Source organism: Hevea brasiliensis, chromosome 6 (assembly GCF_030052815.1).
Source record: "Hevea brasiliensis isolate MT/VB/25A 57/8 chromosome 6, ASM3005281v1, whole genome shotgun sequence".
In the NCBI taxonomy this organism is placed as follows: domain Eukaryota; kingdom Viridiplantae; phylum Streptophyta; class Magnoliopsida; order Malpighiales; family Euphorbiaceae; genus Hevea; species Hevea brasiliensis.
Genome location: NC_079498.1, coordinates 104,998,903 through 105,015,131, shown reverse-complemented (window position 1 = coordinate 105,015,131; position 16,229 = coordinate 104,998,903).

The following is a 16,229-nucleotide window of genomic DNA, read 5'->3' as shown; positions in this document are numbered from 1 at the left end:
ATAAATAAGGAAAAAAATAATTTTATATATCCAACACACCTCTACTAAAATATTTAATTAATCTATGACACTGCTTTGAATTGTAGACATTTTTATCTAAGAGATTCTTCAAGAAACTAACTCAAGCTTATAGATTGAATGCAAACTAATTGAATCCCACCATTTAATTCAAAGAACCATTTAATTCAATTATTTCTTTTTGTTAACAATTATTAAAACTAATTAAAAGTCTCTAATAAATATATAAAATTCTAATTAACATTCTCCAATTTAACAATTTTTTTCATACCATTGAGCCCAAATTTTACGTTAGAACGAAACAAATATTCTTGGCTTATTTGACTCCTTTATGGGAAGTCATGTACATGTACTTAAACAAGGAATTAAGCAAGAAAATCTCCCTACAGACTACAAGCTAGTATACAGTACATGTGTGGGAGGAGATGGATACCATAGATTTTATACATGTCCAAAGTATCGTAGGCTATAAAGTTGCCCCCCAAAAAAAGTTGAACTAGAATCCAAAATCAACTAATAATATATGATTTTAGCTGTCTTATAAGTATAGGTAGGCTGTATGGGCCAAATTAACAATATTACTGTGTGGTCAACTTAAAAAATTTGCTGGTTGGGTTGGTAAAGAGGCCCTCTCCCCCAATTATTTTATCTTAATTCACGACATTTTGCTGGGCGTGGTTCAATTGGGTCTAATGTGTCTTAATTATTGGAATTCAGAACACCTTAGACGACCGTGGAATGGCCGATGTCAGGTTCAAAAATTTTAAAAGCTTCTTTATGTTTTTAAAGAGCCGTATGCCTTTTTTATAATAATTTCTAAATTTATAAGTTAAAAAAATAAATCAAAACAACTTAATTTTTTATTTTAATATTTATAAATTAATTTAATTAAATATTTTATTACATTATTTTTATTTAATTTTTAAAATTTATCATAAATTTTAATGAATATTTTTTAATTATTTTAATAATAAATATATTTATAAACTATTTTTTATCGAACGCATTAATTATTTATCAATCACTTATAATTAAACACCTTAACTAAATATATAACTATTTAAAATTTGAGATATTATTAAATTTAAATTAATTTATGAACACCTAAATTAATAAATTAAGTCAAATACTCTCTTAACTAATAAAATTTTGATTTGGCTACGAAAGTTCCTGGTTAGGCACAATAAGCCCACTTTTCCATTTGATGAGTTTGAATGATTCTATTTTCACACGTTTCTTTTGGCTTTAGGGGAGAGTTTTTTTTTTAATTAATAATTTTATGTTAACATATTCAAATTTGAGATTTTTTTTTACAATTATTTTACATGGAAGATTAAATAAAGGATATAACATGGTCAAATATCACGTGTGTTTTCATTTATTGGATTTTTTAAATATTAAATTAATAATTTTATTAATTCTAATATCACTATAATAAATATTGAATTTTACATTAGTAATTATTAGAAATGTGATATTAAAATATAATTAACAGTCAAATGTTTTGTAATATCATTATATTTTCTATTAGTTTTATTTTAAAAATCATTTGTAAGAAAAAAAAATTCAATTTCAAAATAATCATATTATTTTTTATTTGTTTTTTAATTTTTTAAGTAATTTTTTAAATTAAAAAGAATTAAATTCTTTCACCTATTAAATTTCTAAAAATGACGATTGAAAAAAAAAATCAATTAAATTGAATGCTTATAAAATTTTAATTTTCAAACAAGAGACTAAGGATTTAGTGTGCATGAACCTCTTAAAAAGGCACAAATAGGTGTGCATGATTTATTGAATTTGGAATTCATCATTATTGTCAAAATTTTGAATTTTAAAGAGTAAATTTCATTGTCTTCCAATTAGAAATTACTATATTTTCTCTCTCTGTGGGAAAATAAAGTAGTAATTTCTTAATATTTTTATATTATTTAATTTTGATTTCTTAATATTTTATATTTTATTTTAGTTTTTATATTTTTAATAAGATTTTTAGTCCCCTCAAAATTAAGTTTACTAATTCCGCCCCTGAAAGGATTGTTGTTTTGGTCTACCTTCTCACACACATGTAATTTTTTTTTTTTTTTTTCTAATTGCGACTAGTACGTAATATTAGGATTAATATGTATTTTGTTGGATTAAAATTACATAGTGTATATTTATATTAAAATTAAAAAATATATAAACAAATAAAATTTTAATAAATTTAACCTGAAAGACACTTTCTAATTAGGTCTATTTTAATTGGGTTTTTCACATCTTTTAATTGACTTCTCATTCATTGACATGATACTAATAGAAGTAATTGCAATTGTAATTCCACACCAGCTCCCCAAAATTAGGAAATTATACTCAAGTGGGTGTATAAGAAGACAAGGACAATACAAAACCATTGCATCACAAATCATGCCATTTTTGTTTCCTTCCATAACTTATCCATGTGGTCATCCATAGATATGAATTTATTTCATTTTTTCATAACTTCTTTTTTATTTTTATTTTTTATAATTTATTAAGTATCTCGCTATATCCGTTACACAAATTATAAAAAATTAATTTTTTTGGGGTTTATGACTATTTCTTTCAGCAATATATTTTTTAATTATCAAACTTGAGTTTTTCCATTGAAAGTGCATAATGCGCCTTACTATAAATTTTTGAATTAGATAATAATTCAAATTTAATAAAAAAATATATATAAAATACAAAGTTGTTGACCCTGTGTAGCTCAAAATGAGCATTGATTTTGATAATAACAAAACTCAAAGAGAATCTATCTAATCTAACTTTCAAGTGTTGTGTAGATTTTTTGTCTTATTCCTAAAGAACCTTTGAAGTTACATCTAAGGAGAAATGATACTCAAAGGCATTTCAAGAAAAATCCAAAATGAGAAAAGAACAAGACTATGGAAGCCAAGACTCAAAGAAAATGTATGAAAGGCATGGTATTAGAGATTGAGTCTTAGGTCTTTTGTAAAAAGAATGGATGAAAATTTAGTCATATGGAGCTCAAAAATGAAATTTTATTTTCTGATTACTTTTTCTCATCATGACCTTGGACACTACTATTGAAACATTTTTTTTAAGGTCTAAATTATTTTACATTGCAAGTTGAGACATGCAGCTGTTGACTTAGTTTGCTAACTGGTTTGCTAAATTTTTTAGTTTGCTAGTGAGTTTGCTAAAAACGTTAGTTTACTAACCAGTTTGCTGACTGCTACTAAAATTTCATTAGTTTGCTAATTAATCAGAGCTGCTCAACTTCGCACAAAAGGACAAAATAACGGCTATTTTGTCTTGGGCAGTGTGTGTAACGTTCCAAAAGGGTTTCAAAAGGTCTAAAATGATTTGGGACTATAAATACACATTCTTTACTTCATTTACACTTGATGAAAGCCTACATTTGAACTCCAACATTGATTTTTCATTTATTGCTTTCATTCAAGAGCTTTAAAGATTTTGAGCTTCCATTGACAGATCAACTCATCTCTTCTTTATAGTTTGATTTGTATTGAGTAAGAGTGAGTGTTACAATATTGAATTGTATTTAAGAGAGGTTGTACAAGCACCTATTGAAGCTTGAGAGAGTAAGTGCTTGTGATAGCACTTGTGAAGGTTTCAAGCTACCTTGGTAAAAGCTTGGTGTTGAAAAGTTGTAAAGGGCTTTTGGTCTCCTGCCTTCAAAAGAGCAAATAGTGAAGAGAAGACTCAACGAGGGTTCTTTAAGAGAGTGGACGTAGGCTAGTTAAGCCGAACCACTATAAAAATCGTTGTGTTTGATCTCTCTAACCTTGACCTCCTTATTTTTGTGCAATTTAAATTTTTCTTGTTATACATGATATTGAATGTTGGTTGAATAGTTTGAATTGATAAATTTGTGGACATATTGAGTGACTTGAAAAATTAGTTGTATATTGTATGATGAATGCTTTGTCAAATATTGCCATATACATTGATTGAGACTTGAATTGCAACTTAGGAACACATTGTTGAAGCACATATTACTTTCATTTTATATAGAAAAGCACCTAGTTGAACAAAGCCACAATTTTTCATTAAGCTACAAGCAAGGGCCGAAAAATTGTTAAAGTCCAATTCACCCCCCTCTTGGACTATTTTGGGACAACAAATTGGTATCAGAGCTTGTCTCTCTTGCTTAGGGTGTTACAACCTTAGAGTGATCCATAATGGCTGGTTCATCTAGCAATCACGCAGTATACCCGCACCATTAGCTGAAGGCTACTCAATCACTAGACCACCACTCTTCAATGGCACTAATTATTCATTTTGGAAAGTAAGAATGAGAAATTTCATACAATCTGTAGATATTAATGCATGGAGAATTATTAAAAATGGTCCACATGTTCCTCAAAAGAATGGTCCAGGAACTACAAAAGTTCCAAAACTTGAAGATGAATATGATGACAATGATTGGAAGAAAATTTCTATAAATGCTAAAGCTATTAATATTTTGCATTGCTCACTTGACCTTAATGAATACAATCGTGTTTCAGGATGTCAATCTGCTAAGAAAATTTGGGATAAGCTTGAAGTTACTTATGAAGGAACAGATGTCGTCAAAGAGTCCAAAGCAAACCTTCTTATTCGAGATTATGAGCTGTTTGAAATGAGGCCAGGAGAATCAATTGCGGATATGAGTACAAGGTTTACCGATCTTGTAAATCTTCTCAAAGCACTTGGTAAAAGATTTGAGGAAGCCGAACTTGTGAACAAAATTCTTAGATCACTTCCAAAATCTTGGGAAACAAAGACAACAGTTATCCAAGATACCAAAGATTTTAAAACATTCACCTATGATGAACTCATTGGCTTTCTCATTGCACATGAGATGGTATATAAGAAAGATGAAGTTGAAAATAAGCAAAAGAAGAAGAAAAGCATTGCTCTCAAGTCAAATAAGGATGAAGAAAAGAAGAAAGGAGTTGCATTCAAAGTTGACTCAAGTGACAACTCAAATGCTTCAAGTGATGATGATGATGAAATGGCTATGCTTGCAAGAAAATTCAAAAGAGCTTTTAAGAAGGGAAGAAGCAAATACAAGAAATTCTTGAAAAAGTATACTCCCAAGGATAAACATTTCAGAGATTCAAAAGAAGAAATTGTATGTTATGAGTGTCACAAACCTGGACATATCAAGCCCAAATGTCCATTACTCAAAAAGAAGAAAGGAAAAGAAGATAGGAGCAAGAAAGCTATGAAAGTAGTATGGAGCAACAGTGAAGAATCTTCAAATGATGAATCAAGTGACAAAGAGACTGCTCTTCTTTGTATGATGGCACTTGAAGAAAAAGTCGAAAGTTCACAAAAGGAAGAAGAAAGTGACAATGAGGTAAATTCTTATGAATCTCCTAATGTAGAAGAACTTGAACTTGCATTTGCTAGAGTATATGATGAGTATAGAAATAATGCACTAAAATGAATTTAGTGATTGAATCATTGAGATCACAAAATATTGTCATGTCCAATGTGTATAAAGAAAATGAATTTTACAAAGGACAAATTACCTTGTTTAAAGAACTAGATTTAGAGTTGAAAATCTCAAAAGAAACATGTGCAATGCTCATTGAGAAAAATAAAGTTCTTGAAGCTAAAATAGAGTCTTTGACAAATGATTTGGCAAAATTTACAAAAGGAAAAGAAACTCTAGATGTACTTCTTGGAAACCAAAGAATTTCAAATGCGAAATATGGAATTGGTTTTGATGGTTTCATGAACTATGACAAGTACAAGAATTATTTCATTAAAGCATCTACATCCTCTTTGCCTAATGTTACATGTTATTATTGCAATAAAAGAGGTCATATGATTAGTTCTTGTGCACTTAGGAAAGGTCATCTTAAGGTAAAGAAGGTATGGGTACCAAAGGGAACCTTACCTAAGGTCACTAACCCCCAAAGACCCAAAGTTGCTTGGGTACCTAAAGCTTAATGATTAAATTTCAGGTTTGTTTCAAAGGGATGAAGGAAAGTGATAAATGGTATATAGATAGTGGTTGTTCAAAGCACATGACTGGTGAAAAGGACAAGTTTTCAGAAATTACAATGAAAGATGGAGGATATGTAAAATTTGGAGATAAAGGGAAAGGAAAAATAATTGGAAATGGCACAATTGGAACCAACCTTGTATTGAAGATGTTTCGCTTGTTGAAGGTTTGAAATACAACTTGCTAAGTGTAAGCCAACTCTGTGATAAAGGTTTTGAGGTAAAGTTTACTTCTTCTCTATGTACAATCAATAACTTAGATAATGATACATTGTTCATTGCCAATAGATCCAATAATGTCTACTTGCTTGACATGAATAATTTTGAAACTAATCATGGTACATGTCTAGTATCTCTTGATAACTCTAGTTATTTGTGGCATAGAAGACTGGGTCATGCAAGCATGCATACACTTTCAAAATTGTCTAAGAAAGAACTTGTTAATGGTCTTCCTAAGATTAATTATGAAAATGAATTTCAATGTAGAGCATGTGCACTAGGAAAGCATACTAGAGCATCTTTTAAATCTAAAAATATTGTGTCTACCACTAGGCCACTAGAATTGCTTCATCTTGATTTATTTGGACCCGTAACTCCTACTAGTCTTGGTGGAAAGTCATATGCTTTAGTTATTGTTGATGACTATTCAAGATATACATGGACATTTTTTCTTGCTCACAAAGATGAAACTTTTGAAAAATTCACCTCTTTTAGTAAAATGGTTCAAAATGAAAAAGGCTTTTGCATCTCATCTATAAGAAGTGACCATTGAACTGAATTTGAAAATCATTTGTTTGAGAAATATTGTGATAAACATGGAATCAATCATAATTTTTCAGCTCCTAGAACACCACAACAAAATGGGGTAGTAGAAAGGAAAAATAGGACTTTGCAAGAAATGACTAGAATTATGTTGAGTGAAAATAATTTGCCAAAATACTTTTGGGCTGAAGCTGTTAATACATCTTGCTATGTGTTGAATAGAGTTTTGATTAGACCAATTTTGAAAAAGACCCCCTATGAGCTGTAGAAAGGAAGAAAACCAAATATCTCATATTTCAAAGCATTTGGTTGTAAGTGCTATATTTTAAATAACAAGAAGGATAACTTAAAGAAATTTGATACTAAATCCGATGAAGGAATCTTTCTTGGGTATTCAACAAAGAGTAAAGCCTATAGAGTGTTCAATAGAAGAACTTTGGTTATTGAGGAAACTATTCATGTTTTGTTTGATGAGACTAACCCTTCTATCAGAAGGAAAAATGTTTGTGATGATAATAATGAGCAGGTTTTTGGAAAAGAAAATATAATATCAAGTCAAGAAATGGAACAAATTGATGACAAAGATGAAGAAACTCAAGGAGAAACCACAATAGATGTCCATGATGCCAATGAAGATCAAATCAATGAAGAAATGCCAAATTTGGAAGAATTACAAGTAAATGAGCCTCAACATGAAGATTTGCCTAAAGAATGGAGATTCCATAGAAATCATCCCCAAGAAGACATTATTGATGATCCATCTCAGAGGATGATGACTAGAGCACAATTGAGAAGATATTTTGGTAATGTTGCTTTTGTTTCACAAATTGAACCCAAATGTTTTGAAGATGCTCAAAATGATGAAAGTTGGATTCTTGCCATGCAAGAAGAACTAAATCAATTTGAGAGAAATAAAGTTTGGAATTTAGTGCCTAAACCAAAAGATCATTCAATTATTGGTACTAAATGGGTTTTTAGAAACAAAATGGATGAAAAAGGTAATGTTGTTAGAAACAAAGCTAGACTAGTGGCTCAAGGCTACAACCAAGAGGAAGGGATTGATTTTGATGAAACCTTTGCTCCGGTTGCTAGAATTGAAGCTATTAGAATGTTGTGTGCTTTTGCATGTTACAAGGATTTTATGCTTTACCAAATGGATGTCAAGAGTGCATTTTTAAATGGTTATATTGATGAGAAAGTGTATGTTGCACAACCTTCAGGCTTTGAAAATCATGAGCATCCAAATTATGTTTATAAACTTACTAAAGCTTTATATGGTTTAAAACAAGCTCCTAGAGCATGGTATAAAAGGCATAGTAAATTCCTTTTACAAAATGATTTTCAAAGAGGCAAAGTAGATATAACACTTTTTGTTAAGAAGCATCATAATGATATGCTTATTGTGCAAATTTATGTTGATGATATAATTTTTGGTGCTAATAACGAATCTCTTTGCAAGAAATTTTCTAAGATTATGCAGAATGAATTTGAAATGAGCATGATGGGTGAGCTCACATTCTTCCTTGGACTTCAAATTAAGCAAATGAAAGATGGTATCTTCATAAATCAATCAAAGTACATCAAGGATATGCTAAAGAAATTTAAAATGGAAGATTTGAAGAGCATGGGCACTCCTATGAGTTCAACAATCAAAATTGACAATGATGAAAAAGGTAAAGAAGTGGATACAAAGCTTTATAGAGGTATGATTGGCTCTCTTTTATATCTTACTGCATCTAGACCAGACATACACTTTAGTGTTTGCTTGTGTGCAAGATTTTAATCATGTCCAAAAGAATCTCATCTAAGTGCAGTTAAAAGGATCTTTAGATATCTCATTAGCACATACTCAATTGGCTTATGGTATCTAAAATGTGAATCATTTAATCTTGTTAGTTATAGTGATTCTGATTTTGCTGGAAGTAGACTAGATAGAAAAAGTACTTCAGGTACTTGTCAATTTCTTGGTCTTGCACTAGTTTCTTGGCACAGTAAAAAACAAACTTCAGTAGCTTTATCTATAGCTGAGGCAGAATATATAGCTGCTGGTAGTTGTGTTGCTCAAATTTTGTGGATGAAACAACAATTGGAAGATTTTGGTTTAAAATATAATCTTGTTCCAATTAGGTGTGACAACACAAGTGCCATAAACTTGATCAAAAATCCAGTCCAACATTCAAGAACTAAACACATTGAGATCAGACATCATTTTATTAGAGATCATGTTCAAAATGGAAATATCAAAATCGAGTTTGTTGCCTCTGAAAATCAACTTGCTGACATTTTTACAAAACCTCTTAATGAAGAAACATTTTGTAGAATTAGAAGGGAAATTGGTATGTGTGAACCATTTGCTTGAAATTTAATTCATAATAATTTCATTTTGTGTGAGTGATCTGCTGTGATATAGGTTTGCTAAGAAATCTTTAAAGAATATTAGCTAACTTGTTTGTGTACTTGTGAAATTAGTTTACTAAGTTGTATGCTAATATTGCGTGACTAAAATTAGTTTGCTATATCATGTACTGTTCAAATTTCAAACCGAAAGGTGATTGTTCTTGAAATTTTCTGCGTGTCCACCAATGCATTTATCTTTTCACATTTGATATCATACTCTCAGTGATGTGTCAGACATGTAGAAATGTTTACTTGTGCATATAGGGATAGATAGACTTGTTTGAAATATAAAATAAAAAAAAAAGGTAAGAAAACAGGTTCAGTTGAAAGTACAATGAAAGAGAAAAGCGCGGGACTCAAGAGGACTTAAACCCTCTGCCACACGAAACCCTCACGCTCTCTCTGCTTTGCATCAGTTCACGACACAACCTCTAAACCAGACCCATTTTCTTCCCGATAAAAATTCATCCAAACCCATCAAACTTCTCATCTCACCTCTCTTCTCCACTCCTAAGACACCGAAAAACTAGTATTCACATACATTTTTTTTTGGCAATGGCTCGTGCTAAACGAAAGTCCTCTGTTGCTGCGACTGCTTCGTCTTCCTCCTCAGCCTCCGATGATGTCCCTGTCGCCACATTGCTAAAGAAATTGAAAGGGAAGAAAACCTTACCTGCATCAAAATCAGCTAGTGAGTCTTCGAATCCATCCAAGGGTGTCGAACCCACTAAAACGACGCCAGAACAGAAAAAGAAACGGCAGAAGTCAGGGATTGATACCCAACGAAAAATGCGTGCCGTAAAATCTTCAGGTCCAGTGGATAAAGCACTGTTAGATTGCAAATTTATCAAATGGGAGTACTTCAATCAGATAAACTTTCAATTCAAAGAGCTTTTTAAGTTTCAAGGATGGTTGGATGTGTGTGAATGTGCAAATGAGTATTACCCTAGGCTTGTTCAAGATTTTTATAGGACTTTAAGAATGATTGATGATGAGGACCAATTTGAGGTAGTGTTGAATGACAGTGTATATGGTGTCTCTGTTGAACTGATAGCTACGGCTTTGAAATTGCCCAATGATGGAAATAAAATTTCCACACATAAGGATGTTGCTAGGGTGGCAGGATTCAATTTGGTTGAGTTTGAAAACGAAGTGTTTCCTGTTAACACTGTCGCAAATGAAAAGTCCACTAGCACAAAAGCCCTTCAACACATCAAAATCATTCACAGTATGGTGAACTACATTTTCTATCCTAAATCTGGTAGCTATGGTTATTTGAGTCACTTGGATATGTGTATTATGTGGCACATTGTGAATAAAGTTAGGATGAATTTGGCTTATTTAATTTTCAAGAACATGTGCAAAGCTTATGGGATGTCTCTAAGGAAAGCTCTAGGAATGATTTGTTTGTGCTCAGAGAAATACACTCTGACACTGATGGGAGAAAGAAAAGATTTGAAAAGGTTGGTTCTTCCTCTGCTAAGGTTGGTTCTGATTCTGCTAGTGAATTTTTGAGTGAAATTCAAGGGATAAAAGCTACTGTTAATGAACAATTTAGTTCAACCAATCAGTCCCTTGACATTCTGAGAAAATATGTGGATGTGGTTGATTACAAAGTGAGTCACCTGCTCACTCAAAATGAGGAATTGAAGAGGCTGATTATGGATCTTCAGCAGGCCAAGGAAACTGGTGTTCCAACTAAAGTTGAGGCTGCTACTCAAGTCTCTGCTGATAAGGGTGAAAGCAATAAAGTTGATGAGTCTCCTGCTGCTATGGCACATGAAAGTGACCAAGTAGCTGAACCTGAGCTTGAACCTGCAGCAGAAGCCCCTGTTGAGCATGCTGGTGACCAGGTCATTGAACCTGAAATTGGCCTTGCAGTTGCTGTACCTACTGAGCATGATGGTGAAAAGATTGTAACTGAAGGTGAGCTGCCAAAGGATGATGAAAGGGTTCTAGAATCTGAAAAAGTTGTTGAAACTGCTGTTGAAACTGCTGCTGCCCCTACACAGCAGAAGGAAGCTTCTCTCAAGGATCACCAAGAGAGTGCTCCAACTCAGTTATCTGCGATTCTTGCTGCTCGCACCCAAAGAAAGGTAAGAAAATGTACAAGTCAACTATGTCAAATCCATATCGACATTAATCGCCGCTTCAATCACCATCTGAAGAAGATGAGCCCGAGAAAGATGATCAATTGGCTGACCAAGCATCTCCGCCCCCTGTTATTAAACTTCCTAGGAAGAAAATGGTGCCTTCAAAATCCACTCACAGGAGTAAAAGACTTAAATAACATCTCATCTGGATTTTTAGTTTACTATCTGCATATTTAGTTTACTAGTCTGTTTGCTACTATTGGTTTTTAGTTTGCTACTGTTTACCTTACTGTGTTTAAATTTGGGCTAACATGATTCTTTTTGGGTTATTTTCTCCTGTTTCCTTTTTGATTGATGACAAAAAGGGGGAGAATAGGATGGATATGGATATGTGAATATGTGTGTGAATATATGTTTATAGGATGGATATGAAATGTTGATACTTGTGTTGATGGATATGAATGTGTTGATATTTGTATTGATGGATATGTGTTCATACTTGTGTTGATACTTGTGGAACTTCTTTTTTGAGATAATTGTGAATATGCTTTATAGCATAAACTCAGGGGGAGCTTATGTACAGAAATAGATTTCTTGAAATATATATGCATATACTCAGGGGGAGCATTTTCGGTATACTATACTGCTTGGATTCACATACTCACATAAACTTTCACACACTTTTATTTTTTATTGTTGATTCAGTTGAGTTTTGTCATCATCAAAAAGGGGGAGATTGTTGACCCCGTGTAGCTCAAAATGAGAATTGATTTTGATAATAACAAAACTCAAAGAGAATCTATCTAATCTAACTTTCAAGTGTTGTGTAGATTCTTTGTCTTATTCCTAAAGAACCTTTGAAGTTACATCTAAGGAGAAAGGATATTCAAAGGCATTTCAAGAAAAATCCAAAATGAACAAGACTATGGAAGCCAAGACTCAAAGAAAAGGTATGAAAGGCATAGTATTAGAGATTGAGTCTTAGGTCTTTTGTAAAAAGAATGAATGAGAATTTAGTCATATGGAGCTTAAAAATGAAATTTTATTTTCTGATTACTTTTTCTCATCATGACCTTGGACACTACTATTGAAACATTTTTTTTAAGGTCTAAATCATTTTACATTGCAAGTTGAGACATGCAGCTGTTGACTTAGTTTGCTAACTGGTTTGCTAAATTTTTTAGTTTGCTAATGAGTTTGCTAAAAAAGTTAGTTTACTAACCAGTTTGCTGACTGCTACTAAAATTTCATTAGTTTGCTAATTAATCAGAGCTGCTCAACTTCGCACAAAATGACAAAATAACGGCTATTTTGTCTTGGGCAGTGTGTGTAACATTCCAAAAGGATTTCAAACGGTCTAAAATGATTTGGGACTATAAATACACATTCTTTACTTCATTTACACTTGATGAAAGCCTACATTTGAACTCCAACATTGATTTTTCATTTATTGCTTTCATTCAAGAGCTTTAAAGATTTTGAGCTTCCATTGGCAAATCAACTCATCTCTTCTTTATAGTTTGATTTGTATTGAGTAAGAGTGAGTGTTACAATATTGAATTGTATTTAAGAGAGGTTGTACAAGCACCTATTGAAGCTTGAGAGAGTAAGTGCTTGTGATAGCACTTGTGAAGGTTTCAAGCTACCTTGATAAAAGCTTGGTGTTGAAAAGTTGTAAAGGATTTTTGATCTCTTGCCTTTAAAAGAGCAAATAGTGGAGAGAAGACTCAAAGAAGGTTCTTTGAGAGAGTGGACGTAGGCTAGTTAAGCCGAACCACTATAAAAATATTTGTGTTTGATCTCTCTAACATTGACCTCCTTATTTTTGTGCAATTTAAATTCTTGTTATACATGATATTGAATGTTGGTTGAATAGTTTGAATTGATAAATTTGTGAACATATTAAGTGACTTGAAAAATTAGTTGTATATTGTATGATAAATGCTTTGTCAAATATTGCCATATACATTGATTGAGACTTGAATTGTAACTTAGGAACACATTGTTGAAGCACATATTACTTTTATTTTATATAGAAAAGCACCTAGTTGAACAAAGCCATAATTTTTTATTAGGCTGCAAGTAAGGATCAAAAAATTGTTAAAGTCCAATTCACCTCCCTCTTAAACTATTTTGAGACAACAAAAGTCATATTAAATAAAAAAAATTAAGAAGAAAACTAAAGTCTAAATTGCATTCGCCACAACTTTCAAACTTTCTTCTAACTAATTAATCCCATAAGAGCTTTACTCGAACACAAGAAGATTGCAAATAAGAATGACCAGAGAAATCTCTCTCTTCTAGAACATAACAGATGGGTGCCATTTCCTAATTGATTAGGATGGAGCTTTAATTGAATCACAAGTCCCAAAGTCGAATGATTGCATAATTTCAGCCATGACAAATATAAAGGCTATAATTTATTTGAAGGATTCTTAGGGTTTGAAAATGATCTATAGAAAGTATTCTTTTAATTAAAAAACTTAATTATTTTTTTAAAAATATAATATCAATACATTTAATATATAAATTATTTTTTCAGAAAATAAATTTACTCATAAGGCTTCGATTATTTAAAAAAACAAAACAAATTGTATATGATAAATGTTTTCCATATAAATCATATTTTAAGAAAATAATTTTTTATTATTTGATTGTAGTATTCAATTAATAGTACTTATTTATATTATAATATTTTTATATTTTAATAAAATTATTAAAATCCTTAAATTTGTTTTTTAAAAAAAAGCCATTTTCTTTAAAAATTATTAGTTTTTCATTAACCTATTTTTTAGTATCTCAAACAGTAAAAAATATGAAATAAAAAAATATTTTCATAAAATAATGGAGACTAAGTTATAAGAGATAATAATATGGATAATATAATTTAAATATAATAAATTAAATAATAAATTAATAAATTAAATAATAAATTAATAAATTATATTTTATTTAAATAGAGAAATACAACTTATTAAATATCTTTTAAATAAGTTACTTTTCTTAAATAAGAGGAGTCGAATGACTTAATTTCTAAAAAATTGATTTAATAATAGAAATTAAAAGAAAAAAAATTTTTACACCTCTCAATAAGTTATATACTTTCTTAGTTTAGACCTACAATTTTCAAGGTCTTACTTTTGATCTTGATAATTTAGAGTTGAGTCATTTTCTTGAAACAATAACCCATTTATCGCTTTTGACTAAAATAATCATTTTTTTTTTCTGGAATTTAGAAACTTTCAGCTCTTCTTAAAAAAAATTTTATAAGATATGAATTAATATGTGTATCAAATGTCCATAGTAAAAGAATTGAAGAAATTACTGTATCGGTTCTAGTCTCCCTACTTCACGTAAGCTCTTGTGTATTTGGTCTATTTTTCTTTATATTTTATTTATTTCTTCTACACACATTTTGAATAGTTAATTCACCTACGTGTAAATTATTATATTAGTTGGAGAATGATTTTATATAATATTATTTGCTTCCACATATCAATTTATATTGAATGAAAATTTTATGAAATAATTTTTTTTATAAATGACTCTAATTTATATTTAAATTTGAGATTTTATAATTTTGAAAAAAATTTTAATATTATTAAATTAAAACTCATGTGTATATTAAAAAAATTATAAAAAAAACTACATATGTATAATTAAGTTTCCAGATATAAAATCATACACCAAACCAAAAGAATCAATTTACTTAATCTTTGATATTCAATTATTTATATTAAAAAAGGTCGCATATATTTCTTCGACTAATGGGTGGATTCGTGGAGGGTATGAGCTATGAGGAGAGATTCTAATCCATTCATTCATCAGTTTGATGAAAAAAAATAAAAATTATTGCATACGTAGTAAAGATTTATTAAGACCTTTCAACGAATGTTTTTTAAAAAAATCGACTTAATTAAGTAAATAATAGGAGAGAATGACATCAATGCTGACGTGACGTTCCTAGCGTGCGTGCCCTGCTTGACCTACCACCATCATTCGCCATCAACTTAATTACTTGCTCAAACTTCAACTTACGATTTAAAGCAACAAAAGCAAAAAATTCAATTTTTTTTTTTTTTTTTTTTTTTTAAAAGAAAAAAAAAAAGTCTATCTTTTATTTTTAAATTAAAATTATAAATTTATATATTTATATTATATATATAATATATAATATATTTTTAATAAAAAAAAAATATATATATTTTTTTTTTTTTTTTTATGAAAAAAAATATTAAAATATATATATATATAATTAAATATTAAATAATAATATATAATAATTATATATATAAAAAAAAAAATATAATTAGCTTACTTAAAAAAAAATATATTTATTCAAATTTTATATACAACATAAATGTTTTCTTTCAAATTAATACGAAACAATAAAAGAAGTTATGAATTTACTTAGATTGTTATTATCTTAATTTTAAAAATAAAAATAGTTATGTGTGTCCAAAGAATGCATTAGCAGTTGATTAATTTTGACGAGAGAACTCTATGCTAGAATATGAATCTGAACCTGAACATGTGATTTCAAAGGAATCAAGTCCTTATATATATATAATACTATTTTAAAAGAACCTTTCCACAACAAAATCTAAGATTTCCAGCCAATAGATTTACTTTGAAATTCTATTACATAAAATGTGCTATTGATGATCAACATCAAAAGATTTTTTTTCGTTAGACCACTTGGGTATTCTATGTTGAGTTACTCTCAATTTTTTATAACACGAAACTGAATGTGAACATTAGGTTAAAATGTTATGAACATACATATGTGAATACATTATATGGGCATAGAATAAGTCATGGTTTCTTTTCACTTATGGATCTTGAGGCCAAGGAAACTGGTGTTCCAACTAAAGTTGAGGCTGCTACTTAAGTCTCTGCTGATAAGGGTGAAAGCAATAAAGTTGATGAGTCTCCTACTGCTATGGCACATGAAAG